General features: G+C 45.8%; 1 pseudogene; it reads left to right on the top strand.

The window, feature by feature from the left end:
- LOC138452628 (leucine-rich repeat-containing protein 4B pseudogene) overlaps positions 1-27527 on the top strand; it is an 889435-nt pseudogene that overhangs the window by 447593 nt on the left and 414315 nt on the right.

Genomic DNA, 27527 nt, shown 5'->3' with positions numbered 1-27527 from the left:
CTCTGAGAAGCAGCATAGAGGCTGACTTGAACAGCGTGCAGGGAGACCAAGCTGAAAGAAGTTCACTGCTTTTTTGCCGTAGGCAGCTGGAGCAGGGGAAGGCAAAGCAAGAGCAAACCTGCTGACGGGATGCATGGCTAGTCGGCGGACCAAAAAGGGAAGATGAAGGAAATATGCGAGGAGCGCCAAAGTTGCCCGGTAAGCCCAGGGAGACCAAATGGGTTGGTTACGGAGGCACCTGAGTGTGAATACTGCATCGCATTAACAGCGCGAGAGAGACTAATTAAAACCTTTGCAGAAACTGATATAATTGTGAACAATATTAAGAAAGGGTCGGTGATCCAATACATCAAAAAAGGAATTGATATAAATTAGAACAATGTTAAGAAAGGGTAGGTGACCCAATATTGGAAAATAATTTGTGGATTAAATAGACGGTGAATGGTGGACAGAAAAGCCCTAGCAGGTTAGTGAATCAGGCAAACAGTGAGTCTGAGACTCACACCCGACAGAGGAAGATAAAAAGCTGTGATCTCCTGCGAGGAGAGTAAACCAGGAGTGAGATGTGAACCTGAAATTGTGAAAAAAATGAGTATCCTGCCAGGAGAGTAAACCAGCAGAACATTTATTTATTTTCTATTCTGCACCGTAAAGCATTATGTTTAGAAAATCTAGAGAAATCTACAAGTTATAGAAATCACCCTGTACACATTATATTGAGTTTAGATTGGAAGGGTCAGTTTAGGGTTTTTGCAATGCTCTTTCCAGGGGTGAGGTTGAGTTTGTGCCTTGGGGTGAGATTAGGAGGCATTCTGTTTTGAAAGGGTTCAACTATAAGGGGGCATGGAGACAAAGTGTGTCCTGTCAGTGAGAAAGTATGTGCTCCCCTAACAGCCCACTTGCTCCACAAACTATAAAATAGCTTGCACCATTAACCTGCTCTTATCTTTCATTCCTGTTCAAGCTCTTCCTCACTACTGGAATTGTTCGTGCTTTTTGCTTATTCCCAAGAAGCCCTCTGCTGACCCCTAATGCCCTGACAGCTACTGATGTACCTCTATTCTTTCCACTGCTCCAAAATCCTGGAGGGGTGGTGTGATGAAATCATTACTGCTGTGCATAAGTGCAGAGATGAGTAATGAATGAATTGCCCACTCAACCCCTAATCCAGCAGTGATCCTAATCATAAAGGTGAAGCAGGCACAGACCGACAGGTATACCTTGTTTGCCCGGCAGGGTTAGACTTGTCAGGCACAGCGGCCATGGCAGGCAGACACATAGTTTGCCTGTCTGGAAACAAGGGTGCCAGTGAGCTTACAGGCACCCTTGTTTCCACACTGGCAAACTTGTAATGACGCCCAATGTCATCTAGCGAGTGATCAGAAAGTGATACTCCCTGCTAATATAACAGTTCTGCTTAACAAAGTAACACATCTTAAAGAAATACATCTGTAAAGGTGTATTATCAGTGACATTTAATGTTATTTAAACGTAGATAAAAAAACATAGCACTACATCAGAAATTATTATCATGTAGTATAACAATGATCCACAAAAAAACATCTAAATATGACAACACAAAGTGTAAATAAATTCTGACTACATAAATCATTTTTCAGAGTCAGTTAACACAGATGAATAAATAGCGCCTTCAGACTCTAATGTATATCATGCTGCAATGCTTGACGTGATAATCCTAAATGTGATGTTCCATAAATTGAGAGACAGTTCTTTTATGTAATCACTCTTATATTTCCACATACCACCTCAAAGTAAGTTAAACAAGAGCTAACATGTTTTATTCCATAAGGTCATTAAAGGAACTTCGTCACAGGGCATGTGAAGTGGTGAGCGGACTAAAACAAAATAGATTGCAGTGAGTTATGTAAAATCGGCAAGGGGACTATTGGTAGTCTCCTGATTATACATGTAAGAGGAACTGGGTCCTGGAAATCCCCTGCACAAAGAACAGAAGGTCCAGCCATAGAGCAAAATTCAAAATGCCTTTATAATGAGTTCAAATGTCAGGGATTGCCGAATGAGCGACGTAACATTTGCCACACTCACTCTCAGTGCCTAGGCGGTTGTCAGCTGGTTTTGTTCACAAATGACATCACAAAATGTGGTTACATCCCAAAAACCTAATGTGAGGTGGGATAGGTTAGTAAGCTATATAAACATTTGGGCAACCGTTGGGCAACCATATCTGCTGGCTCCTCCTGAGAACAACTCCAAAACTATCAAATACAAAGTTACAGGTTAGTAAAAGGTGGTTGGCCAATGCAACATTGTATAAACTTATCGGAGTAGGTGGATAGGGACTGGACAGACAGGGTCTTATTAGCCTTGGAGCCTTGGACAGGTACCAGGCCAAGTGCAACATTCAAGGTGGTGGAGCGACTCTGAAGGTGCAGTGTGTTCCCAATAAGTTACCTTCTCCCATCTCCTGTGCCGTGAGACAGAACATTTGCCTTTGAACCTGGGCTACATTTGTATCTTCCTGCATTTAGTCCAGTGGGAACAGCATTCTCTACCTAGCTCAAATGAATACGCACTGTTTAGCAGGTTCAGGTCACATGTGTTGGGCCAATGAAGCTGGTGCATACAATCTTGTGATTTGTTTTTTAGAGATTCACTGTAAGTAATGTTTGATAAAAGGACGGTGAGTTTACACCATTGGTGTTCTTAAAAAATTGCTTGTACAATTTAATAATAAAATATGTTTATTTTTATATATAAACTTGTACCGAAGTAGTTCTTACTCATGTGCCAAACAGTGGCTATGAGACAGGAATAGGGACCACCTAGAGTGAGCAGCTAACGGTAGCACTACTGTGCTCTTTATCCCTTTATCTCTTTCTTTTGTTTGAATGGGGACAATGGAATGGCTGTCTTCCATCTGTAATTATGAGAATGTTCTGCTTTGGCTTCTTGCAGGTGCCCTATTGGTTCTGCTTATCTGGGAATGTTCCTTCCCCCTGTGTCCTTGTCTAGGTGCACGGTAACTGCAATGGAAGCCTGCACTGTCAGCTTCAGCTGATTCAGTCTATCAGCTTTATCTGTGTCTCAAATTCTTGAAGCTTCTCCCATTAACTCAAGTGTACCTATGTCGTCCATCTTTATTTGCATGGCTGTCATTGTTAGTTGCATTAAGCTTCAACAAGCTGTCTATATGTATTCTTGTGCGTCTTGCAATTTTCTGCTTAGTGAAAGGTATATGTGTGTCTGTCTTCCAACTATGTGGGCCATGAGCATATCCTTCATGTCTATCAGAAATAAACTAAAATGCCTGTGTAGCTTCGTGCAGGAATGCATATGTGCTTGATGTCTAATGCATCTGATGTCATCGACGCTATGTGGCTGCAGTCAGTTGACTTGCTCTATAGATTGCAGACTCGACTCTTCTGTGACATTATCAGGATATGGTCTGAACCGATGCCTATGTGAATAGCTTTTCTCACACCTGCAATACATCATTGATGAATGGGAGGAGAGTGTCACGAGCAATGTGCATCTATTGTTTCTCGGTCGATGGGCAGAGAGTGGGATAAGTGCAAAGAGGGCAATGTTTTGGCCTCCCTCTTAAATACGCTCTCTGGTTGACAGGTAAACCACACTCCTAAAACTATTCTCTCTCATCAGGTACAAATTTGGGATCCATACCTATGCCACTCCTCCTAAGTGTCCTGCACATTTTACTTGGTAGTCCAAACTCCAGGTCATATAGCAGCAATCTCCATCAGGTTTGCACCACAGACATTTTCCACAATAGTTGCATGTGTCTGGGGGAAAGGAGAACTTTGTATGTGGGGGGAACAGAGGACAATGCTTCAGATGTGATTACAATACGTTAAGTGTCTGTGTTTTTCTATCTGCTTTTGTCTTCAGGTCCAGTAGTTTTTCATCCTTATTGTCTTTTCAATGGTCTTCTTGCATTGAGCTATTGCTTCCCTGATGAAGGAAAAGGCAAAAAATACTAGCACTAAAGCTGCTATTAGCACTTTCAATCCGCTAGCCATCCATGATGGTATCCAGGATAAGATATATGACAGTCAGTCTCCATCTTCTTCTATTGGATTTTTCACTGCCTCCATCTCAGCATGCAGGTTGGATAGTTGCCTGATCTCCTCAGTGAGTTTTCCATTCTCTCCATCGTGGGAAGGCACGTATATGCAACATGAAGGCCCAATCGGTGCAAATGCCTCTTTCCATAGCTGTGAGCAAATCGAAGACATATCTGTTATTAAAATTATAATTGTTCTTTTATAACACACTTAATACAAGTGAGTGGTTTCCATACGCAGGATCGGAATTCAAACTTGTTCTGTGCTGTTTTGTCTTGCTTCCAAGACAAATGTGTTGCCCCAGAGCTATCGTTCCTCCCCCTGTTCTTTAAGGTCATCAAGCTAACAGGGTTATAAAGGGACCACACCACCCCCACCAACACGCTGTGTTGTCTTGCTTCCAAGACAAACGTGTCGCCGCTCAGCTATCCTTCTGTATTGCTTGCCAAGAGTGCATGGATGTGATGCTGGAAATGTATCAGAGGGACAGGGCCTCCATATACTTGTCCTTTACTGTTTTTTATCATGTGTTCTGGCATGTTTTCCGCGCAGGAGTTCTTGTGGGACTCCTGGCGGTGCAGCTCTCTCTCCTTTGGTTTGGTGAACGGACCCGTGGGATACCCTTATGGCACCCATGGGCAGGGGTACAAACCTGTGCCCCTAGTGTATGTTTTTGGGCACCTGTGTGTGACCCACAGAGCAGGGTACGGGTTGGTGGCAGCTCTGTGCTGAAATGACTGGTGCCCTGAGCGTCCTCCATTTCGGGATGCCCAGGCCCTGTCATTTGAATCGGTAGATTCCTGATGGAGACAAAATGGCCCCCATGGCCTCTTGCCTTCCATCACCTGTTACCCTGATCTTCCCGAAGTCCCGGGAAGCCCTGCCTCTGTCCCTTCCCCCTGACTGGCTGTTGTGTGGTAGTTCCGTATATGGTAGTGTGGGGAAGTGCCGACCAGACTGCCTGGAGCCTTCTCAGCGACCATATGTTGTGGGTACGCCTGTGGGTGGGACCTGGGTGAATGGAGTGTGTGACGAATATACATTCTATGTTGTGGCTGTCTAGTATCTGGTGGTTGACACAATGGTTGAGACAGCCCTGCCCAAAACCGGTCTGAATGCAGCTTGGAGTGTTGAATGGCTCGGTACTTGTCCCAATACACATAACTTGTTGTGAGTGTCTGGAGAGAAGTGAATGGCCTGAATACCTTGTGTGCCTGATTGGCTGCCTGCCTGCATGAATGCCCGTAGTCGTGATTGGATGCTTGAGTATGACCCAGCGGAATGAATGGGAGATCAACAGTATATCTGGGGACCTCTCACTGCTAGAAATCATGTTTAGAAGCTGACGTCCACTATGACGAGTAACTGGAGTGAAGCTTAACCTTGAGCCCTGCTGGACGAGAAGAATTTCTGTTGCTCTCCTTCGCAATCGGAAAGCTGCTGTGCTTCAAGGACTGACCCAGAGAGGACCTGGTAAGGCGCCCCCTTCCCGAGCTGCGAGGGACCATCGTGCACCGCTGATCTTTGCCTAAGCTCCCTGGTAGACATACCTTTGGCAGGCTGCCGACATGATACGGGGACTGCTGCGGAACTCCAAGGAGAAGTGCCCAGACTGTTGTCCGTCACTGACTGGAGCTGCCGTGCTCCCGTTGCCTAAGAACTTCATTGATCCAAGGACGCTCTCATCTGCATCATCATCTCTGTATCCTGCTGGATAAGGACTGACCGTCGCCGCGCCGAGGAGCATCCACCGGTGGGTTTCCCACCACTCAAAGACCACAGAGACGCCAACGACTCGACGCCCTTGCTGGGCCACAGTTCTTCAACTCTTTGCGGTCCAGAACTATCGACACCGAGGTGCCCCGCATGCCTCTTCCTTGCAGGACATTTATGCTTCCCCGTCAATGAGCACCGCTAGGAACAATGCAGCCACTTCACTGGCATAGCTCGACCTGTTCTCTGTCGGACGTTTGACAACCCGTGACTCCTGCCTGAAAGGGAGGACACTCAAGAAGGGTTGTCGATTTCCCTGACGCTGAACGCTACAATGCCAAGGTACTTTGGGGTTGCAGAACTATTGGGAAGTCTAAGGGTGAACAATATATGGACTGGGCTTGTATCTTTCTTCTACAGGTTGCCCAGGTGGGCGGATCTCCACACACAGCTGTGTTTAATGGTAGTTACCAGTATTCTGCCTATTGCTCAACCATCCTGCTTTCCTTCCTCTTTCTACTGCTGGTTTCCTCTTTATTTTGATCTGTGTGTCATTCTGACAGTATGCACTTTAATAAGGTCGAGTAACAATAGTGGTACCACTTTAGAATTGTACATATTTACCATTGTTGATTTTCGGAGCACAAAGTGAGTTATCGTGATCGTGTATATGACTTTGAATATTAATTATATAAAGACTGTGTTTTAACCAATACAGTGTGTGGACATTTCTTCGTGGGTGTTCAGGGACTACACTGTACTTAAGAACCAGCTAGCATCACCTCCTGAGAAGCTAGGCCTTGATTGCTCAACCACAACTACCAATACTAGAGAATCTTGGCAGGGGTCTCTGTGCCTCCCCTCTACCATATAGAGAGCGGAAGTGCAGACCCCCCCCCTCCGGTCTTTACAACGGACAGTTATTTATCTCCAGTACATTTGCAGAGCAAATACTTTGAACGCAGGTAGACGAGGCAATGGCTTAACCACACGCACATTTAGAGGATAATGAGCACTTATACGGCTATTTATTCATAGTTAAACATACATAAGCAATGAGTGATAACACAGAAATGAATCACAGAAAAGATAGTAAGTTAGCAAGAATACATCACCATGGGCTTAATTGAATTCCTCATCTCACCAGAAGCGGCTGTAGGACCCCGAAAACAGCCAGGCCGAGAGCACAACAACCCACAGGGATTTCGGAACAAGGCGTCCCCACTCCGACTGAAGTCTTTGTGCTTTTCCCACCTGACCTTTCCAGAGCTCAGCATATATGCCCTCCTACAAAGGGGAGGCAATTTCTTGAAGCATCTGGCATTAGTGCTTGTGCATTGATGGGTGACCGTTGTTTGCCGGCCGGGATAACCGACAGTAACCCCCAAGGAGCAAGGCGCTTCCCTCTTCTAACGCACCACAGAAAACAATTCCATAACTCATCTTGTAACTTCGGCGCAGGCTTAGCAAGCCATAACAAACATTATCTTGTACTAGCCGGCACCTGTGGATCCTAGCTTTCCCAGTACCGTGTCCCTGGCTGAGGCATGCATTCCAGTCTCAGCAACGAATAACGTTTAAAACATGTTTTTCAGCAAGTGCAGCTTCTAATGAGAGTGCAGCTTCCACTGAGGCATGGAATAAATATCCATTATGGCTCTGAGTGCTCCCAGAATGCACTGCGCACCAGCGCCATGTTTTAGCTCAAGCATCACACGTTCTTCCCCCTGTTCTGTAAGGTCATCAACCTAACAGTCCTGCAGGGGCCAGACCACCCTCACCAGTCCTCCCTAGCACCATTTGCCAGCACTTACCCTAAGGCTCCCTTCCCGAACTATCCCAACATAGTCCTCCCTGTCCACTGCACTCATCCTCCCCTTCGCCCCTACCCCCTGGCATTTGCTGCCCTGGCCAGACCAGCACTTGCCCACCCCACTGCTGCACTTCTCCCTCTACCCTCAGCCTCTTGCAGATATCACCTTGTCATGCACTTGCATTGTTGAATTGTCAAAAGACCAATATAACTGTTCTTTGTTGTTGTATTTTTATGATTTCCCATGCCACCCATCTTGCCTTGAGGTGCCTTGATACACCTGTGTATAGGTGCCATACAAATGTCCAATAAAATGAAAATAAAATAAACAGCTCTCAGCTCCTCCTTGATAGCAGTGAACCCCTTGGCGGTTGAGTTCATCATCTGCAACAGCTCCCATCTGGTGAACTGATCCATTTGGCATTCGAGCTTGCCTGAATTCCTGGGATAACGATGCAAAGAACATCTCAGTTCTACTAAACAGTCTGTGCTCTGCTGCTATTGAGTCTAATGCGTCTTCCATCTTGGACGAGAAATAGTTACTTCTCTTCACTCTTGTCAGTTCTGCACACCTTTTCTTCCATTGGTGTGCTATCATTTTAGGGAGCCGGTCCATTTGTGTGTCCTTTCCGAGGAACTACTTATGTTGGTGTGTTCAGTTGCACTAGAGAGCATATTCCTCCCCATGTTGGTGGTAGTTGCATGTATTCTTTAGATCCACAAGCCCAATAGTGGTCCGTCAGACCTGCTGTGCCAACCTTCATGCCTGGTGTCTTTGATATTCACTTGCATCCTTTGTTCACTCCAACCTTCACTGGACCTCTATTCTGGAAGCATAAGGAAACATTCCCAAGTGGTATAATTGGCATAGGATCTGCTTCATTTTCCACCCACGTGAGCCCATTAATTGAGCAAACTGTCATTTTTCCTTCTGCACTATTTCAACTGGAATTGTCAGGAGTCTATGCACTTTGCTCCCTTTCTTATTCCAATAATATGTGTCCATATACTAGCAATATACTAGCAATTGAGTCCACTCCCAGCATCCTAGCATCCCTCCTATCTCCCTTTATCCTGTCTTTGGGCATTTTAACTCCTTTTGTGTACCTATTATGGCTTCCGCTGTGTTTGGTCTGCCAGGAATGTACTCTGTTGTCTGTGCTCCAATCGTTGTCTATCATTTCTTGAGTCTTGATGTCACTGTCTTCATATGGGAACGTCTTCTGAGATATCCATCTTAGAGTAGACCACTTCCCTTGAAACCGACATCTTGTGGTGCAGAGCGACAGGTGCATAAGGCACTGTTCTCCAGCTATTGGGACTTCTATTGTTATTAATTTCCTGGAAGGACACATGGCATGGGGGACAAGAGAGCACACCTAGCAGCTCTCCTTAGTTGGCTTTCTCCCCACCTTCATCAAGTGCTTGTACCACTCATTGTTAAATACATGGGCTGAATCTGCAAGGTATGCATTTACATGTTCAAAATCTATATCTGCACTTTGCCTGAGTCTTTTTACTTCTGTAGCAGCGCTACTCATTTGACCAGATATGGTTCCCAAAATAGCAGGGCTAGGGGTAATGTTAGCAGGTACCAAAACATATGCATCAGACAACAGAATATTTTGTAATGCAGCGAGGGTAAAGAGGTAGAGACAGCAGAAGGCAAAACAAATTATCACAAGAAACCTTGCAGAAGATTCATTTTTTTGCATTGCTGGATTTCTTTTAAATTGTCCATAGAGTCCATAAAACCATTTAAAAAAGTCTTTGACATACATTACTACTGCTGTATTATGTTAGTCAAGCTCTGTGGCGGTAATATTGTGCTAGTGCTGCAAGAAACAGTAGCTCCCAAATGAACTTATTTCTTTTTTACTATTGAGTAGTGTAATAAGTGGTGGGTTACCTCAAGTTAATGTTGGGTAATTGTGTGCTGCGTAGAGAAGAAAAGCATAAAAGAGCACAATATCATTGGTTCAGAGGTTGTGATGATTTTGAAAAAGGTGTGCAGGAATAAAGGTATTCACCACAAATCAGTTCACGATGAATACCTAGTGTAGGGAAATGACAGTGTGCCTCTTCTAGCTGTACATTTTGCTTTTGGCTAGCTCTAGTCTGCAATTTTGTCTGCATGCATTGTGGTGTCTTCTCTCCTTGTGGTTCTTCTTCTTGCAGATTTTCTAAGAGTTGGGCCGAGGAGGTCTCACCTCTGCAGGGCTTGATGTCTCCAATATAGTTTGAAAGCCTTTTTGGCAGCAAGCTTCACGGCCTTGTCCGTCACTTGGTCCACTGCGAAGGGGCCCTCTAAACATGGCTTAAACCAGGTGTGGGTAAAATTTAGCAGGAAGACCTGGTCCCCTGGATATAGCAGCGGCTGTTTGAGCAGTTCAGAGTATGTAACTTGGGTATCATCTTCCTCGTCCTTCTTTGACCGTCCCTGCTGGGATGACAGGAGCTGTCGAGAGATAAAAGAAGTTCTCGCCATCATTGAAGTAACATGCTCACACATTTAATCACCTAACACAGTAGCGGTATTCTAGGTATATGTCAGCACTTTAGTGAGAAGAGCAAGTTGGAGTTGCATGCAGAGTCCTTTCACCACCTCATGAGTGGTTCAATGGTGGTCTGATCCAGGCTGATTGTGCAAAGCAAACAATGCTAAGGGTAGGCAATGGAGCCATCCCTTCTCTAATGTTGCTTTTATTTTGACGATTCTTTCTTTGAGAAAGCCGTTGAGATGTTCACAAACCCCATTCTCTTATGGGTGATGAGCGCAGTAAAACATATGCGTAATCCCCAATAGGGTTGTTATGAGCTCAAAGGTTTAATTTACTAAGTGTGGTCCATTGTCTGAACGCAAGACCTTGCACACCTCTCTGATGAGGAATTTTGACACTCTCAGGGTGGGGGAGGGGTGAGCATGGACCAGCTTTGATCCATCTTGAAAAAGGGCATACAACCTCTATCATGTAGCAGTATCCTTGGCATACTTGGTTCATGTCCACATAATCTATGTGGAGATGTTGGAAAGGCACACTATGGTGCATTATTGCTCCTTGCTCTACGTGCAATGTTTGGCCCGCATTATATTTCTGACAAATCACACAAGAACTCATAAAAAGGTCAACATCTTTTACCAAATTTGGGCAGAACTAGTCTTCCCCAATGTGTGCAGCAAGAACATCCTTACTAAGGTGGGTGGGATAGTGCAACTGCATGAGCGCAATCTGTAGCAATGCCATAGGGATCATTGGCTTTCCTGTGCTCTCCTTCCTCCACAGTGCATCCGTAGGGGATATAGAGCCCCCTCTCCTTATCCACAATTCTTTCTCCTCTGTTGTGGAGCTCACCCTTGGATCTCTGCAGATTTCGGTAATGAGCAATGATTATACCCTTCCTACAACATCAAATTTCACACGCACATTAACATGTTAGATGGGGTATAAAACTCTGTTATTTCTGTAAAATATGCTGTGCTCTTTGCTTTTGTGTCTGCGGCTTCATTACCACAAGAGATTGCATCCTCATTCCGTCTGGACCTCACGGGCTACCACATAGCTCTTCTGGCACACAGAGGGACAATGTGGTGTTGTCTCCGAGAGGTCTTAGCAACCATCCACTCGCTACCACCTGTAAAAGCAGCCAGGGACTATTGGCAGCCTCCTGATGTACGGGCAAGAGGAACCATGCCCTGGAAATCCTCTGCACCAAGAACGGAAGGCCCACCCATAGAGCAAAGTTCAACTGCCTTCATTATGATTTTAAATGACAGGAATTGCAGCATGAACAACATAACAACATAACATTCTCCACACTCACTCTCGGTGTCTAGGCAGTTGTCAGCTGGTTTTGTTCACAAATGATATCACAAAATGCAGTTAGATCCCAAAAACCTAATGTGAGATGGGATAGGTTAGTAAGGTAAGCTATATCAACTTTTCTATAGGTGTTAGTGCACCCATTGGGCAACCATACCTGGTGTCTCCTCCTAAAACCACCTCCATAAGTATCAAATACAAAGTTATAGGTTAGTGAAAGGTGGTTGGCCAATGCAATGTTGTATTAACTCATCGGAGTAGGTGGATAGGGATTGGGCAGACAGGGTCTTCTAAGCCTTGGACAGGTACTAGGCCAAGTGCAACATTCAAGGTGGTGGGAATGACTCTGGAGATGCCGCGTGTTCCCAATATGTTACCTTCTCCAATCTCCTGTGCTGTAAGACAGAACATTTGTCTTTGAACTAGGGCTATATTTGTGTCTCCCTGTATTTAGTCTGGTCGGAACAGCAATCTCTACCTAGCTTGAATGAATAGGCACTTTTTAGCAGGTTCAGGTCATGTGGGAATAGACCAGGAAATGGCTTTCTTCTGTCTGTAATTATGAGGATTTTCTGCTTAGGCTTCTTGCAGGCGCCTTATTGTTTCTGATTATCTGGGAACGTTCCTTCCCCATGTGTCCTTGGTTATCGGTGCACGGTATCTGCGCTGGAGGCCTGTTCTGTCAGCTTCAGCTGGTTCAGTCAATACGCTTTCTCTGTCTCTGGAATTCTCAAAGCTTCCCCCATTCACACCAATGTATCTATGTCGTCCATCTTTATTTGCATGGCGGTCCTTGTTAGTTGCATTAAGCCTCAGAAAGCTTTTCATATGTATTCTTATGCATCTTGCAGTTTTCTGCTCAGCGAAAGGTACATGTCTGTCAGTCTTCTAACTATGTGGGTCATAAGCATATCCTTGGTTTCTATCAGAAATAAACTAAAATGTCTGCATGGCTTCGTGCAGGAATGCATATGTGCTTCATGTCTAATGCATCTATGTCATGTTGTCAGCCATGATGTCATCGGCTCTTTGTGGCTGCAGTCAGTTGACTTGCTCTATAGATTGCAGACTTGTCTCTACCTGGATGTCATCACAACATCGCCTGAACAGCTGCCTGAGCGATTAGCGTCTCTCACACCTCCCGTACATCATTGATGAAGGGGAGGAGAGGGTCACGAGCGATGTGAATCTCTTGTTTCTCTGTCGACTGGCTGAGAACGAGATAAGTGCAATGAGTGCGATGCAGAGGCCTCCTTCTTCAGTTGCATTGACAATTTAGGGAGGTCTGATCATATATATACATTTTGGCATAAGGTTACATCCTTCCTGTCAGGCAAATAGTCCTGTGTGTGAAATTTTTCAAATTGTATCCATTCCTGTTTGATTCAGGAGTATCAGGCTTGCTCTCGGAAGGCCTCTATGTGTACGTACACGAAGAGCACAATCTAGATATACCAATATATAGCCATCACAAGAGTGCAAAACTATGCATGAAGTGCAGTACATGCATGTGTAAATGTCTTTGAGGGAAAAATAGTTTTGAGAGAAAAATGTTTTTGACAAAAACTAACTCCTGATAATCCCAAGCAGGGGAAATGCCACGGTTGTTTATGCAGTGGGATTCGCGATGAATGCCAAATTGTGAGTTGAAATTTGACAGCACACATTTCAAAAGTACAGCGTAAAAGCCATTCAATTTCTCATTGGTTCTGGAAATGGTAATGAACAAAATCCAATAGACAACTGGACACCACCTTCCATGATGCCTGTATATATGCCCACAGGATATACTAGAGGTACAACTGTAAAACACAATTTAGGATCACAGCGTTCAAAATAGATCTCTGCATTGTCACATGTTCATGGTGATTGTTTTCATGATGCCTGTCTGTTTCCACTTATATTCCAGAAAAAGCCAGGAAAACGAAAAGCTGGATCGGAAAAGAGCTACTCCTCAACCCACCCCTCTACAGCCTGCAGCACTCGGAGCCCTAACACAAAGACGCTGTAATTGTCGAGGTATCTGACTCGTTGCCTTTACAAATCCATGGCAGTAATAACTTCAGCAAGATATTTCTAAGCCCTTTTTTGCATGTTCCTGTGGCGATTGAATGGTCCCATTCAAACCTAGCGAATGAATCCTGCAGAACCCCATATCCTCCGAATATCCACTGTAATCAATTAATTCTGATTTGGAGGAACCTGAGATTTGGGTGACGTAAACTCATGAAGGTTTCCTGTTGATGAAATGTTGCTGTGAAGGTTGGATTGAAAAGCAAAGTATACAATTAATGGAGTAGGTCAGAACCTTTCGTGCCAGGGATGCTCAAAGAAAACAAAGTATCTAAATGACAAACGGCTTTCACCTGGCTATGTCTTTAATACTGAAACCAAGATTAACTATGTTTGCTGCTGACAATAATTGTAATCTTTATTTTTTTTTTTTAACACAGTGCAAAATTCACAAAATGAAACGCAGATCAAAAGTGCACAGAGAATGCATTTCTTTATTTGCATTCTTTGAAGAAATGTGCAGGTCACCTTATTCACAAAGATGGCCTGCATATTTCCAGGCACGTGGCTGTGCTGCTGCACAAATGATGTGCTGGCCAGCCCCCTTGTATACATGTGTGTCTGAGGCATCTATGACGCACAGGGGAGTTGCTAGGTCTGGAAAAGACCCAGGGTTAAGCTGTTGTGGGAACTGTTGGGAGCTAGCTAGTCTTTTGGCTGTAGCTCCTGAGCTTCTATCCGGGGCTACAGCCAAAAGATCCGGGGCTATAGCCCCCTCAGCCCCCCCCCCCAGCAATGCCCCCGATGACGCACTCTGCACCCTCGAGGTCCCATCATGACCAGAGTTTAAATGGGCTTTTATTGTGGAAATATGTAACAAAAGAAAACACAATTTTTATCCTTGTAAAGGAAGTGGGACCGCAGCAGTTCATGCCGCTGCTGTTCCAGCCTTAAAAAAATGACTTTATCTGTGCCTATTCCATACCGCACATGGAAATGTGTTTGTTTTCTGCAAATTAAAATGTGCACTCTGTTTTTGAATTCGGGAAGTGCATTAAAATATGCAGAACCACCCCCTTATGCGTACACCCTTACAAGTGTAGGCAACTGTGATGCACACATTCAAAGGAATTTTACGGATAGGGCACATGTTTTATGGGTGAACTGGGGACATGCTCTAGCTCATGCCATTACGCTTTGAGACTCTGCCCCTTACTCTGAGTTTTCCCGAGGTACAGAGCTCATAACATTATAACAGAAACAGAGGCTGGCTTTGATAAAAGCTGGTCGAGCGGCGACTCCTCTATATGCCTATTTCATTTGATTGGCTGTGGCTTATTGCAAGCTAACTCTTAGGTTGTTTGCTGATAATTTGTTGCGTTAAGAAAGCACATATAGCCAGAAACTGCTGGTAATTGCTGTAGTATCGTGACTTCTCAAGACTGCGCCAAATAAGAAATTAACACAACAACTTAATTAGTTGGCATAGTTTCATTTTTTTCTTTTTTCTTTTTCTGATTATTATTTTATGGTACCCTTAAGCTGACACGTGTTTCGGCTGAGTCCATTCTTTTTCAAAACTGGGCATGGTCAAAATGTTGCAGTGTCACATATCATGGGTTAGATCCCTCATTTCCATGCTTCAAGTCCGTTCTATGATGTGCGTTGGCTCTTCATAACATTATAATCCTACCTGACCACATGGTATTCCTCTGAGGAACGTCAGAGCCTTCATCATGAGTATGTGACATATGACTGACTCTGCCTCAGCCCTACTGGCCTTTCTGAGGACATTGACCTCTAGCCATGGACTCTCCCTATTATTAAATATATGATCCCAGAAGCGGTCATAGAAGCAAATTCAGCAGAATGAAACATCATGCCTAATGCATGATTGACTCTTTCCGTAGCCCTATTGGCTTTTCAGAGATATTATGAATTCATGTCTGTTGTGAATTCCCTAGAGTACAATGACAGAAACCTCAATAATACTACATTTTTCAACCTCTGAGAGATGAAAAACAAACACAGGGAAGCCTGAAATGTGACTTACTCTGCTGATGCTGGTATGACATGCAGTTTTACAATTCCCCACTTCATCTTTATTAGTTTCATCGTCATCATCAGAAAACGTTATTCAAATTGATGATTGCAATTCATAAAGGTACATCTTAATAATTTGGTAACTGAAAATATAAAAGAGAATCAGGTAAAAAGTTTGAATGGACATTCTAATCACTAAATCATGGCATCTGTTATTTGTTGAAGGACAGCTTTACTAAAATAGTTCTTTAACAGTGCAGAGAGTGACAGCACAAGGTTTTCTAGTTGCAGGCACAATTGCAGCAACACCTGTTCATTTAGATGTGATGAATATGTCCCAGCGGAATTAAGATCAGGGAGTAGAGGCAATATAGAAATGATTCAACTGACTGACCGATGGAGAAATAAATGAAAAAACAATACAGTGGGGCAGCCTTCTTTTGCCCATTCAACCCACTTGGCCGGCAACCTGCCAGTAATTGCCCTCGCCTCTCCGCCTCCCCCGTTCACAGAGTGGGTGGGGTTAGAAAGTCACTTTCCCCACTGACTCAGGTGTAGGGTCAAGCGCCTGAGTTGAAATGGGTGTAGTAATGTAAATGCCCCTAGGCAATGCATTGGATCCTGCATGAGGTAACCTTACCTCATAAGTAAGTACTAGGACTAGGAAGAGGGACGTGGAGGTAATGCTAGAATTACTTACAGGTAATATTCGTTATTATCATTATTATTATTATTATTATTATTATTATTATTATTATTATTATTATTTAATATTTAATTTTTATAGAGGGTGGTCAGTGACGAGGGAGGACAGAGCTGCAGGAAGTGTTTTCTTCAGTCTGGCTTGAGATTGAACAGGTGGTGCTTAGCACGTTTTTACAAGAAAGAGATTGTGCCTGCTGTTCTTATCAAGACTAAAGGAGCCTGGATGTCAAAAATTCTGCTGCCGAATCTGACCAGGTCTAACACTGGTTGATCCATTTTGAGGTTGTCCTGAGAATGCAGCAGACGTCCCGGCTGGTTCACCTTTGTGCATTTTTTCAGATATTTTGGCCAGTATCTGTCCAAAATGTATAGGATCGTGTCAGGATCTTATGGGTGATCCTATGTTTTATTTGAAGCCAGTGCAGATCCCTTCTGGCATCAGAGACCTGATCCCATCTTGATAGACCATGAATATCATGAACTTCGCCATTTTCGGAGACCTGAAGGGATTGTATGTTGGCTTGCGAAGTGCTGGCTAGCCAACTATTTCAATAGTCATACCTGGAGTTCACTGGGGCAGTGGCTAGGAGAGAGCAGTTGCTGGCTGAGATGAAAGGACGTATGTGGTTTAGGAAATTGGTTGTGTAGCCACAAGAGGAGTGGTTGTGCGAAACATGTGGTTTCACAGTGACTTTGGTGACTTAAGAAAGCACCAAGTGCCTTCACACTCCTGGCTTCACTGATTGAACTGCCGGCGATAATGAAACTATCATAAACTTGATTGAGTTTCTTCAGTCGCGAACCTGAAGCCATGATCAGGAGCTTGGTTTTGTTTCTATTGAGGGCTAGGGAGTTATCACCCATCCATGTCTGAACTGTGTCATACACTTTGTTGATGGCACCTGAGTCCTGTGTTTTAGTCACCAGTCAGCTCGAGGACGACCTGGGTGTCTTCGGTATAGTTGGTATAATGCACACCCAGGTGGACCAAGAGACTGAGAAGGGGGCAGGTGTATACATTGAAGAGCGTGGGGGCAAAGCACAAGCCCTGTGGGACTCTGCTGGGCAAGACAACGGGTGTGGAGCTTGCGTCAAAGACTGCCACTGTAGCGTTGTAGGGCCGAAGAAAAGATGTACTCCATTGAGCCGGCAGGTCTGAGCAGTGAGCCTGGTCCCTTAATCTGTCCACCAGGAGGGAGTGGACGACCAGATCAAAGACCACTGAAAGATCAACCAGCATCAGCAGGGCAAGATGTGTCGCTTATCCACTATGCTGGCCAACATGGATTTAAGGTCCAGCATAGAGATTTCTGTGCACTCTTGGCTCTAAAGCCTCACTCCTAGGCATACTTTTTCTTGTCCCAGTACTTACTTGTAAGATATGTTTACCTCACAAGTAAGTACTGGGACGAGAAGGTAATGTAGGATTGAATGAAGAATAAATGATGCTGAATGAATGCTGTTGCATGTGTGTGAATGTGAGGGTGAATAAAGAATGAATGCTGTATGACGTGTATGCGAGTGAAGACTGAATGAGGAATGAATGATGCTGTATGAATGCTGGTGCATGTGTGGACTTGTATGGCTCATTGCCTTGCATGCAGTGGCATACCAAGTGGGGGGACAGGGGGACAGCTTGCCCCCCCACTGGCTCTTTTACATGACGACTGGGATATCTGGCAGTGGGACACCTCTCCTGTTCGACACATTCATAGGGATTGGGAAAGGTGTCCTGCTGGCAGGGCAATGTGAGTGCCGAGCACAGTGTTCCTGCTCAGCACACTGATTGTCTTGACACAGAGCATTACGATTGGATCCATTAGACATTGATGAAAGGGAGGGGGGACTATTATTAGTGACTGTTGTCCCTTAAGAAATATGAATGAGGGTAATCAGAAATTAGAAGGTTGCATAATGCTGCATGCTTTATGAAATAATGACTATGGGCCTCATCGCAAGATGGGCAGTAGCCCTTAAATGCAGCGGTAATGGCATTACCGCTGCATTTAAGGGCTAGCCCTATCACGAGTTGGGCGCTAAATGGGTTGTTTTACCTCCAGCTTTTTTCTGGAGGTGAAAATTCCTGTTTTTGGCGGTAATACCACCGGCTGTATTAGCGCGCAGTATTACCACCAAAAACGCCCAATTGGATGGGAATGGAGATTTACCATTAGTGCCCAACTCATGATCCGGCGGTAATACTGCTGGACTGGTGCGCGCTAACGCTATTACAGTTAGGCGGTATTAAAGCCGGGATACCGCCCAACTCGTGATGAGGCCCTATGTCTGTCTTTAGAACTCAAGGGGGATTTGTTAGGCTCACATTAATCTGCATGATATTGTAACTTTGAATGTAGGATGGAGAGAATAAAACTAAAGCCATACTCTTATTGCTCAACATATTTCTACGACAATGTATATTGCGTATAATTAGTTAATTATGAAAGGCTAGTTTATTAGGTAATGTGGTTTGCTTCCAAAGACTTGCTATAAAGTATTATTTAAGCACATGAAATGCAAAACAAAACCTTAATAAATATCTATATCAAATAAACCTGGGACGTGTGTAGCTGCTTAAATTGTCCACATCCCGGTTTCACCATTTAACCATAGTGTGGGATCCTGGGCAATCATTTAATCACAGTGTGTCTTATCTGCAGCTCTGTAAGGGATTCACTTTATAGCTTATGTTAATAAAAGCCTAATGACTATATAGTGGCTCCATCTACTCTATTTATCAAAGTGAAAATGTGTGGGTTTTTGGGTTTGTGGCTTCGCGTTCCACATTGTTTCACAAATCTGCACCAAATTTTGCACAGTCACCTGTTAGGACCCTCTGGATATTACCAGCTATATGACATCTCGAAGCCGCCCCTTTCCCCCAGATTTAAGCAGAAGTGGAAATATGAGTGTGGGTTTGTGGGTTTGTGACTTTGCTCATGTTCCCTATACAATTCCACATAGGTTCACCAATCTGCACCAACTTTTGCACAGTCACACCTTTTAGGTCCCTCTGGACATTACTGGCAACATGACATCTGGAAAGCCTAGCCCTTTCCCAGGATTTCAGCAAAAGTGCACATTTGGGTGTGGGTTTGTGGCTTTGTGTATGATCCCTATACAATTCCACACTGTTTCACCACCTGCACTAAATTTTGCACAGTCACCTGTTAGGACCCTCTGTACATTAGTGGCTACATGACATCTGGACACCCCACCCCTTTCCATGGATTTCAGCAGAAGTGGAAATGGGGGTGTGGGTTTGTGACTTTGAGTATGTTCCCTATACAATTTGACATTGCTTCAACAATTTGCACCACATTTTGCATAGTCACCTGATAGGACCCTCTGGACATTACTGGCTGCATGACATTTGGACACTCCACCCCTTTCCCCGGATATCATCAAAAGTGAAATATTCGGTGTTGGTTTGTGGGTTTGTGGCTTCCACACTGTTTCACCAATCTGCACCAAATTGTGCACAGTTACCTGTTACCCATGAGGGAATGAAAGCCTGGGCAATGCCCGGTATATCAGCTACAATATAATAATAGTGCAAATTAGGTATTTTGCAGCAAAAAGTTATTTGCAACTTGGCTTACTTATGTCAACTTTTTCTAAAGTCACTTCCATGATGTCTCCAATTATCAAAGACTGATAATGCTTCTTGCAATGTCCTTTTTTGTGAAGTCACTTCTTTTGGTGCAATCCATATTCATATTTGGAGGTTTGCATGTATTTTGTCACACAGACTCTGGACGAGCTCTAATAGGTGAGTTTCCTGCGTCTGTAATGGTCCTGCAGTTCTATTGTTTCTTATGTGTATGTGTTAAAATGCCATCTGCCACTAATGTTACCAAAAAATGTGTTTGTGGAGGGGGCGGATGTGAATGAGAGCGCATGGAATTGTGCTCCCTGCATTTGGGGGGAAAGTGCAGGGCTTGTTTCGGCCCCCTCCCCCCACTTACAACGCTGGATACTCCCCTGCTTGCATGGCTCATTGGGCATGTGCACTGGGGTACTACTGACCAGTCAAAGGGGAACCGAGTTTCCCTTTGACCATTCAGTTAAAGCCAGCACAGGAGCACTCCCTCAGCTGCTTGCTGCAACGGGAGGAGCGCTTATTGTTTTCACTGCGCTGGCTTGGCTCATATATAATGGGAGCAGGTCGACGCCCCATCGCCTATTATGCATGAGCCGTCCCTGCTATGTGTCAGTCATCGGATGTCAATCCAGGAGCATGGCAGCAGGTCCTATTTTTGTGCATGCCTGCTTCCTACCTGATAATCTGCGTCATGCTGACCTGCTTGCTTTGTATCTAAATCCTGGTGCCAGCCTTCCTGTCCTACTGCCTGACAAGCCATTGCTTGTTAACCTTGTAGACGTTTAATGGCGTGGGCCTTTACTGGCGTGGCGCTGGTTCGAATGAGCAAACTGTAAGCTGGGCAGCGTGCTATGGGCCTTTTTAGGACTTCTCGGGGAGACGCTTTCAACTACAGGTTTAAAATAGCAGACTTGTAGCCGAGATGCTTCTGCGTCATCATTTTTCTACAGCCACTGATGATTGTGGGAATGATTGGCCAAAGAGCCTGCGCGCGCTCATCCCTTGTGTGGGCTCGCGCTCATGTCGGCAGATCAAGGCATCGATTTCAGGCACGGGCTTGTACCACAAACAACTGCGGGCGCTTCAGGGCATTGCCAAGCTGGTGCCAAGCATTCCGCCTTTACTATAGGGCCAGCTAGCTTGGTGTGTTGTCACACGGCGTTTAGCTCCCACCTTGCATGAAAACGAGGGCTGGCAGAGTGCTGCAGTATCTTTCACCTGCAGGGCAGAATGGCTCAGTAAATCAGCTGGCAAAAGCTTACTTGTTTGTGCTTTACCTTGCATGATCGCTCAGTCGACTGTCAAAAGGTGACTTGTTTTTTTTTTTGTTTTTTACCTCTGTGTGTGCTCAAAGTGCCCTCCCTACTCCACTGTTCACCTCAACCTCCAGTGTTCGTTGGGCTCTTGGCAGAAGGATACAGAGCCATGTGCTTTTAGCTGCTAACGCTTCATGGCTGACGACAAAAGCAGAATGATCAATAAATGACCTTTCACTTTTTAAAGACGGCGGGTATTGATGAATTGGCACAGGTACACTGACCCTTAGACCCCATGAGTGACAGCCTCTGGAACCTGCTACCATAGCGCTCTCATCTCGGCGGCTCATTGGTTCAGGAGATGGGGGAATTGAGGCAGAGCCAGGACGCCTCAAGCAATGGGATTTTTCTGTCAGCAGTGCAGAGCATGAACCTTTCTCCCTGGGTAGGTTTGAGGGTGGCCAGGGGCTGTTTGGAATGGAACAGAGCAAGTGTAGCAACACGTTTGAGCAGTGCCAATTGTTTCTGCTAGAAGGCGAGGACACAGGAAAGCTGGACGTGGAGCAGACAATGCATTAGGTCAGGGCTGATGAGGTACAGCAGGGATTGAAGAATGCATTGGCGCACTCGAACAGCAAAGTGCATCTTCTGGACGTCACTTAAAGGCATAGAGAGCAGAGTCCTGCTTGCAGCATTGCGACCGGACAGGACAAGGACCACCTCACAAAGATGATTCAGGGCTCGGAACAAATGGAGGCGTTCAATGGGCACAAAGGGATCTGTGGGTTTGACAGAAGTAATGATGGCGGGGTGGCCAGGCAGGTGCACTGACCTTGGGCGGATTACCCACTAGGGGCCCAGCAAAAGGGCAGCTAAGAAAAATATCTTTTCTCCCAGTTAATTTTGGACAGAGGGGTTCATCAACAACTCTGAGGTGATTGCCCCATGACCCATGCTTGCTCTCAACACCACTGGGGTTTTAACAGTCTGAAAGCACTCTTTTCTGTGGTTAGGGCTCTTCCTTCCGTTAGTCCTACACAGGAGCTTTGTGACTCTTTGGCACTTTTCTTTGAAGAAAAAAAGCCAATATTAAGTTGACTATGTCCACTCCTCTTTTAGAGGTGCTGACTCATGCCCCAATCAGCTGATAACTCCAGTCGATTGGTCCTTTTTTTCTTTTTTCGCTGAGACCGATGTGCTTGCTGCCATCCAGCGCATCAAGTCAGCGGCCCGTCTGATGTTATTCCTCTGACGGTGATGAAAGATATTTCTGCTGAAATACTGTCGGAGATTACGACGGCAGTTAATGTGTCATGTCAGCAGGGTTGTATCCTTACTGAGATTAAGGCTGCAACCGCGGTTCTTCTTCTTAAGAAGCCGGCGCTTGATCCTCTACTACCATCTAACTATTGTCCTATTTCTCTTTTACCATTCCTTATGAAACTTCTGGAATCACTGATGTCTCCTCTCCTCTCTTCTTTCATGCAGTCCACCAGGCTCTTCGACCCCGCCCAGTATGGTTTCAGACCTGGTCGGGGAGGCAGAGCGTGCAGGTGTCGTTTTAGGACGACATGGCCAGGCTGGTTGATGCTGGTGGGGTTGGTGCTTTGATTCTTTTAGACCTTTCTGCGGCTTTTGATACCGTTGACCACCCCATCCTGCTCGCCCGCCTGGCCCATGTGGGAATATCTGGCCAGGTTCTTGCCTGGTTCACCTTGTTCCTGACCGACAGAACCCAGATCCTTTCACTCTCTCCTTTTCTCTCTGCTCTTTACCGACTTACCTGTGGTGTCCCTCAGGGATCCACCTTATCGCTATCCTCTTCAATATTTACATCTGGCCTCTTGTGTGTCTCATCCGCTCCTACAGCATCAGGTGCTACTCGTATGCCGACGACACTCAGATCCTGATCCGGTTGGACCACGATCAGACTGAGATGTTGTCGTGCTTGAATCAGTGCCTGACTGCCGTAGGGGTATGTATGAGGCACAATTGGCTGAAGTTGAATGGAGAGAAGCCTGAGGTGCTGGTGGTTGGCTCTCCCCCCGATCCTTCACTCTGGGTGTCTTCCTTTTGGCCTTCATCACTGGGCCCTCTTCCTGTTCCATCTGCCAAGGTCAAGAACCTTGGTGTAGTTATCTCATCCTCTCTTTCTACGGAGGCTAAAGTGGCGGCAGTTTGCCAGGCGGGTCACTACCATCTAAAAATACTTGGTAAGGTGCTTCCTCTAATTCCATTTCACCTCTGCCCTCCTGTGGTTGCTGCCTTGGTGCTTAGTCGTCTTGACTATTGCAACTCGCTCTATGTGGCTCAGCCTAAAGCGCTGATTCAGAGATTGCAGTGCCTTCAGAACATGGTGGCTAGAGTTGCAACTGTCTCTCCCTATGGGGCCCACATTTCACCTGTATTGTGGTCCCTACACTGGCTACCGGTATCCCAGCACATCATCTTTAAGTCCCTCTGTCTGGTCCACCTGGCATTGCATGACCAGGGGGCCGAATACCTGTGGTCCAAGTTCTTACGTTACATCACAACATGACAGCTACGTTCAGTATCTGCTGGTCTTCTCGTTGTCCCTCTTTTTCGCCATGCCCGGGTTGGAGGTAGAACTTTCTCAGTCGTTGCCCCTCGACTGTGAAACGATCTCCCATGGCCTAGAAACAGTCTTCTAATCATCTGGTCTTCAGGAAACTTTTGAAAACGTTCCTATTTCAATAATCCTTGTTATCTCTCCTTCTCCACCTTCGCTTATACTGTCATTATACCTAGGTGAACGTGCACTCAATAAATGTCATTAATATAACATAACATAACATAACAAGGAGGTTGTTTGCTATATTGAAAAATAGCGAACCCAGACACACGTGATCCCCGGAGTGGACCACTCATTCACTATGTCCTTCAAGGTTAAGTGGGTATATGTGTACGAACAGGACTCACATGCATGGGTGTATTTTTTCTGACATCAGTGGGCTTACACATGCCCAGCCTGCAGCAACAAATCCTCCAGGACTGTTCCCCTGAAGGTTTTGGACTGCATGTGCGAGTCACCGCCTTCCTTCCCCCATCAATGCAGGGCTCAAAAGAGGCAAAGCAATACAATTACACCTTATCAGCATAGCTGCAGTACACAAGGTGGCACTAACTTTCAGCAGAACCTCCTTCCTCCAATCCTCCTTGCCAAGACGGAGCTCCTCATTGGAAAATTACATCTAGAGATCTAATGTTCATTTTAAGACTAGATGGTTTATTAAGGGATTACTGCTTGGATCTGTGTTCACCTGGCAAACCACAGGTTCAAGTCCCAGCAGGGCCGAATCTGTTTTAGCTTTCTGGGGTCAATAAACTGAGTAATATTACACTGGCTAGTAATAATTTTTTTTTTTAAGTATTTTATTGGCGTTTATATAAATACAACACAATCATCAAACGGTAACACAACAAACAAACTAAGACAAATTAACTAATTAACTACCACAGTCTTCGTAGTTCAATATATTGTTCGTAATTGTGGCGGGGGGAGAGGGGCTGGTGTGCGGCACACCCAAGGTCACGGGGGCTGGTTATCAGGTTGACCATTCTTGGGGGTAAGTCACAAGCAAGTCTCTAGTAGGGGTGAAAGCTCAGGGGGGGTTGTGGTCGGAGGCAAATTGGATGTCGCGCACCAGGGCCTTCCATGAGTCTAGGGTGTCGTTGGAGTCATCATCGTTTGAGCGGGTTCCATCCTGCCAGGCCCTGGTCTCTGCCTCCGCCCACTTTTCCAGGTCCCTAAGCCAACGTCCGTGCCTTGGCCCCTTGGGGATTTCCATGCCATTGCTATGGACCTTTTTGCAAGGATGCAGGCTAGGTCCATTAGTTTAACCAGGTGTTTGTATTTGCTAAGTCTGGGATGGGCTCCCAGTAGGCATTCCTTTGGGTTCCACTCATATCTCGTGAGTCCCGCTTCAGTGCAGGTACGTTCCACCATGGACCAGAAATTCGCTGTTTTGGTGCAGGTCCAAAACATATGGATCATGTCCGCTTTGTCATTTCCGCACCAGGGGCAGTTTGGCGGTGCGTGTTTGTTGAAGGTAGCAACTCTTAGTGGGGTCATGTATGTCCTGTATAGCACGTTCAGTTGAACTTGTTTAAATCTAATGTTCCTCGACACCTCTTTGGGGTATAGTAGTATTCGCTCCCATTCACTGTCAGTTAGCGTGGTCCCTAATTCGGATTCCCATTTTTGTCTCAGGGACACGCTTTTCGGGTTGGGTCTGTCATTTAGTTTGGTGTACAAGCGGGAGACCGGTTTCCAACCATCTGCTAAATCGTACATCTCCTGGAGGAGGGGGTCCGGTGGGGGTTCTACTGGCCAGACAGGCCACTGTGCCTTTGCTGTCCGCTTGAGGCGGTGGTACCACAGAAACTGGGTGTTCGGGATGCCTTCATTGGCTTGTAGCGATTCGAGTTCTCTGAACGTGCCGTCTTCAAACAGATCTCCCCATGTATAGATTCCGGCTCTCTCCCATTTCCTAGCTGTCCCTAAGTCTGCCTGAGTTTTGCAGTCATCCGCCAGGATGGGAGTATTGCGATTGTAAGGGTGTTTCAGTTGTCGAAGGAAGCCAATTCTGGCCCAAACCTGCCTGCCCAGGGTAACAATCATGGGGACTCCAGAGGTTTGTTTCGTCGGGTTCCAAAGCATTTCTTTAGGGAACAGCTTGGGAGTGGGATGTCGCAGGAGCCCTACTTCTGCTGACAGGTCGTCAGAGAGCCATTTCGTTGTGTGGCTGAGCTGCGCGGCTAGGTAGTACCTTTGCAGATCGGGTAGTTGTATCCCACCTTCTTTGTACGGGAGCGTGAGTGTGGGCAGGGAGATCTTGTGTCTGGACGACCCCCATATGAAGTCCTTGATTAGAGAGTCTAGTTTTTTGAAGAAGGGAGGTCTGATGTAGAAGCATACATTCGTGAAGTGGTATAAGAAACGGGGGAGAACTATCATCTTGACTATTGCCGCTCTACCCATTACTGCCAGTGGTAACTTCGACCAGAAGTTCATAGATTTGCGGAGGGCTTTTACTGCTTTTTCCGTGTTGTGTTTGTGCGTGAGCGCTGGGGTATGACACACCTCGATTCCCAGGTATTTAAACTGCTCTGGTTGCCATTGTATCCCGACATCTGGGAGGTCGGGCTTATCCAGACCCCTGAGTCTGGCCAGTGGGAACACACACGACTTTAGTTTGCTAAATGTTATTCCAGAGTATCGGGCATAGTTGTCGAGGATGTCCAACGCGACTTGTGCATTGAGCTGGGGGTTATTCAGGTACAGGAGGACGTCGTCCGCATACATGGATATTATGGCGTGATCACTGCCCAGTCCAATGCCCGCGTCGAAGTGTTGTGTCCTGAAATAGGCAGCCACTGGCTCCAGGCCCAGTATGTATAACATTGGGGATAGGGGGCATCCTTGCCGCGTGCCCCGCTGTATCGGCCAGGCTTCGGACAACGTCTTACCTGTCTTCACTCTCGCTGTCGGCGTGTTATACAATACCTCAACCAACTTTACAAAGCTCTCGCCAAAGCCGAATTCTTTTAGCACTTCAATCAGCCACTCCCAGTATATGGAATCAAAGGCTTTTATGGCATCCAAGGAGAGTACTGTTAGGTCCTCGTCCTGATCATAGGTCTCTGCCATGATGTGTTGGAGCCTCCTCAGGTTCGCGGTGGTGTTGCGTCCTGGCACAAAACCGTTCTGGTCCTCATGAATCAGGGTTCCAATCACCCTCGCCAGCCTCTTAGCCAGGATTGTGGTCAGGATCTTGCAGTCGTAGTTTAGCATGGCAATTGGACGGTATGATTCACAGTTGTTGGCGGGTTTGTTGGGTTTGAGTATAGGGATGATAATTGTCTCTTTCATGGAGTTGGGTAAGTTTCCGTTTTCGTATGCCTCCATATACACCTTGTGGAGTGTCGGAGCAAGGGTCGCTTCGTACTCTTTGTAAAATTCAGACGGGAGCCCATCGCTCCCGGGGGTTTTGCAGGTGGTCAGCGATTTAATGGCGTCCGTCACATCCTCTGTAGTGATTTCCGCGTCCAGTAACTCTCTTTGGGCCTCCGTCAGTCTTGGGAGCTCAATCTCGGCCAGTGTGGCCTTTATGTCGTCCACTGGTATTTTGGTGTCGTGGGCGTACAATCTGGAGTAGAAGGCTGCAAAAGCTGAGTTAATGTCTCGCTGCGTCCGGTGAGTTATCCCCCTTTCATCGGTTATTTCAGTTGGGAGGTGTCTTGGGAACTCGCCCTTACATAGCCAGGCCAACATTCTACCAGGCTTATCCGCTTCTTTGTGAGCTCTGGCTATGTAGGTCGTGTAGTCAAATTTGGACAGTCTGTTCCAGGCCAAAAGGCACTCCTCCCGGGTGCCCTTCAGTTCTATTTCGGCATCCGGCATGATATTGATTTCGGATTCCAGGTGGGTGATCTTGTTCTCCAGTTCCTCCAGTTCCAGTCTCAGGTTCTTAC

Source organism: Ambystoma mexicanum, chromosome 1p (genome assembly GCF_040938575.1).
Source record: "Ambystoma mexicanum isolate Mex_15411 chromosome 1p, UKY_AmexF1_1, whole genome shotgun sequence".
In the NCBI taxonomy this organism is placed as follows: Eukaryota; Metazoa; Chordata; class Amphibia; order Caudata; family Ambystomatidae; genus Ambystoma; species Ambystoma mexicanum.
The sequence above is the reverse complement of the archived record's forward strand: the minus strand, read 5'-3'. Positions and strand labels throughout refer to the sequence as shown.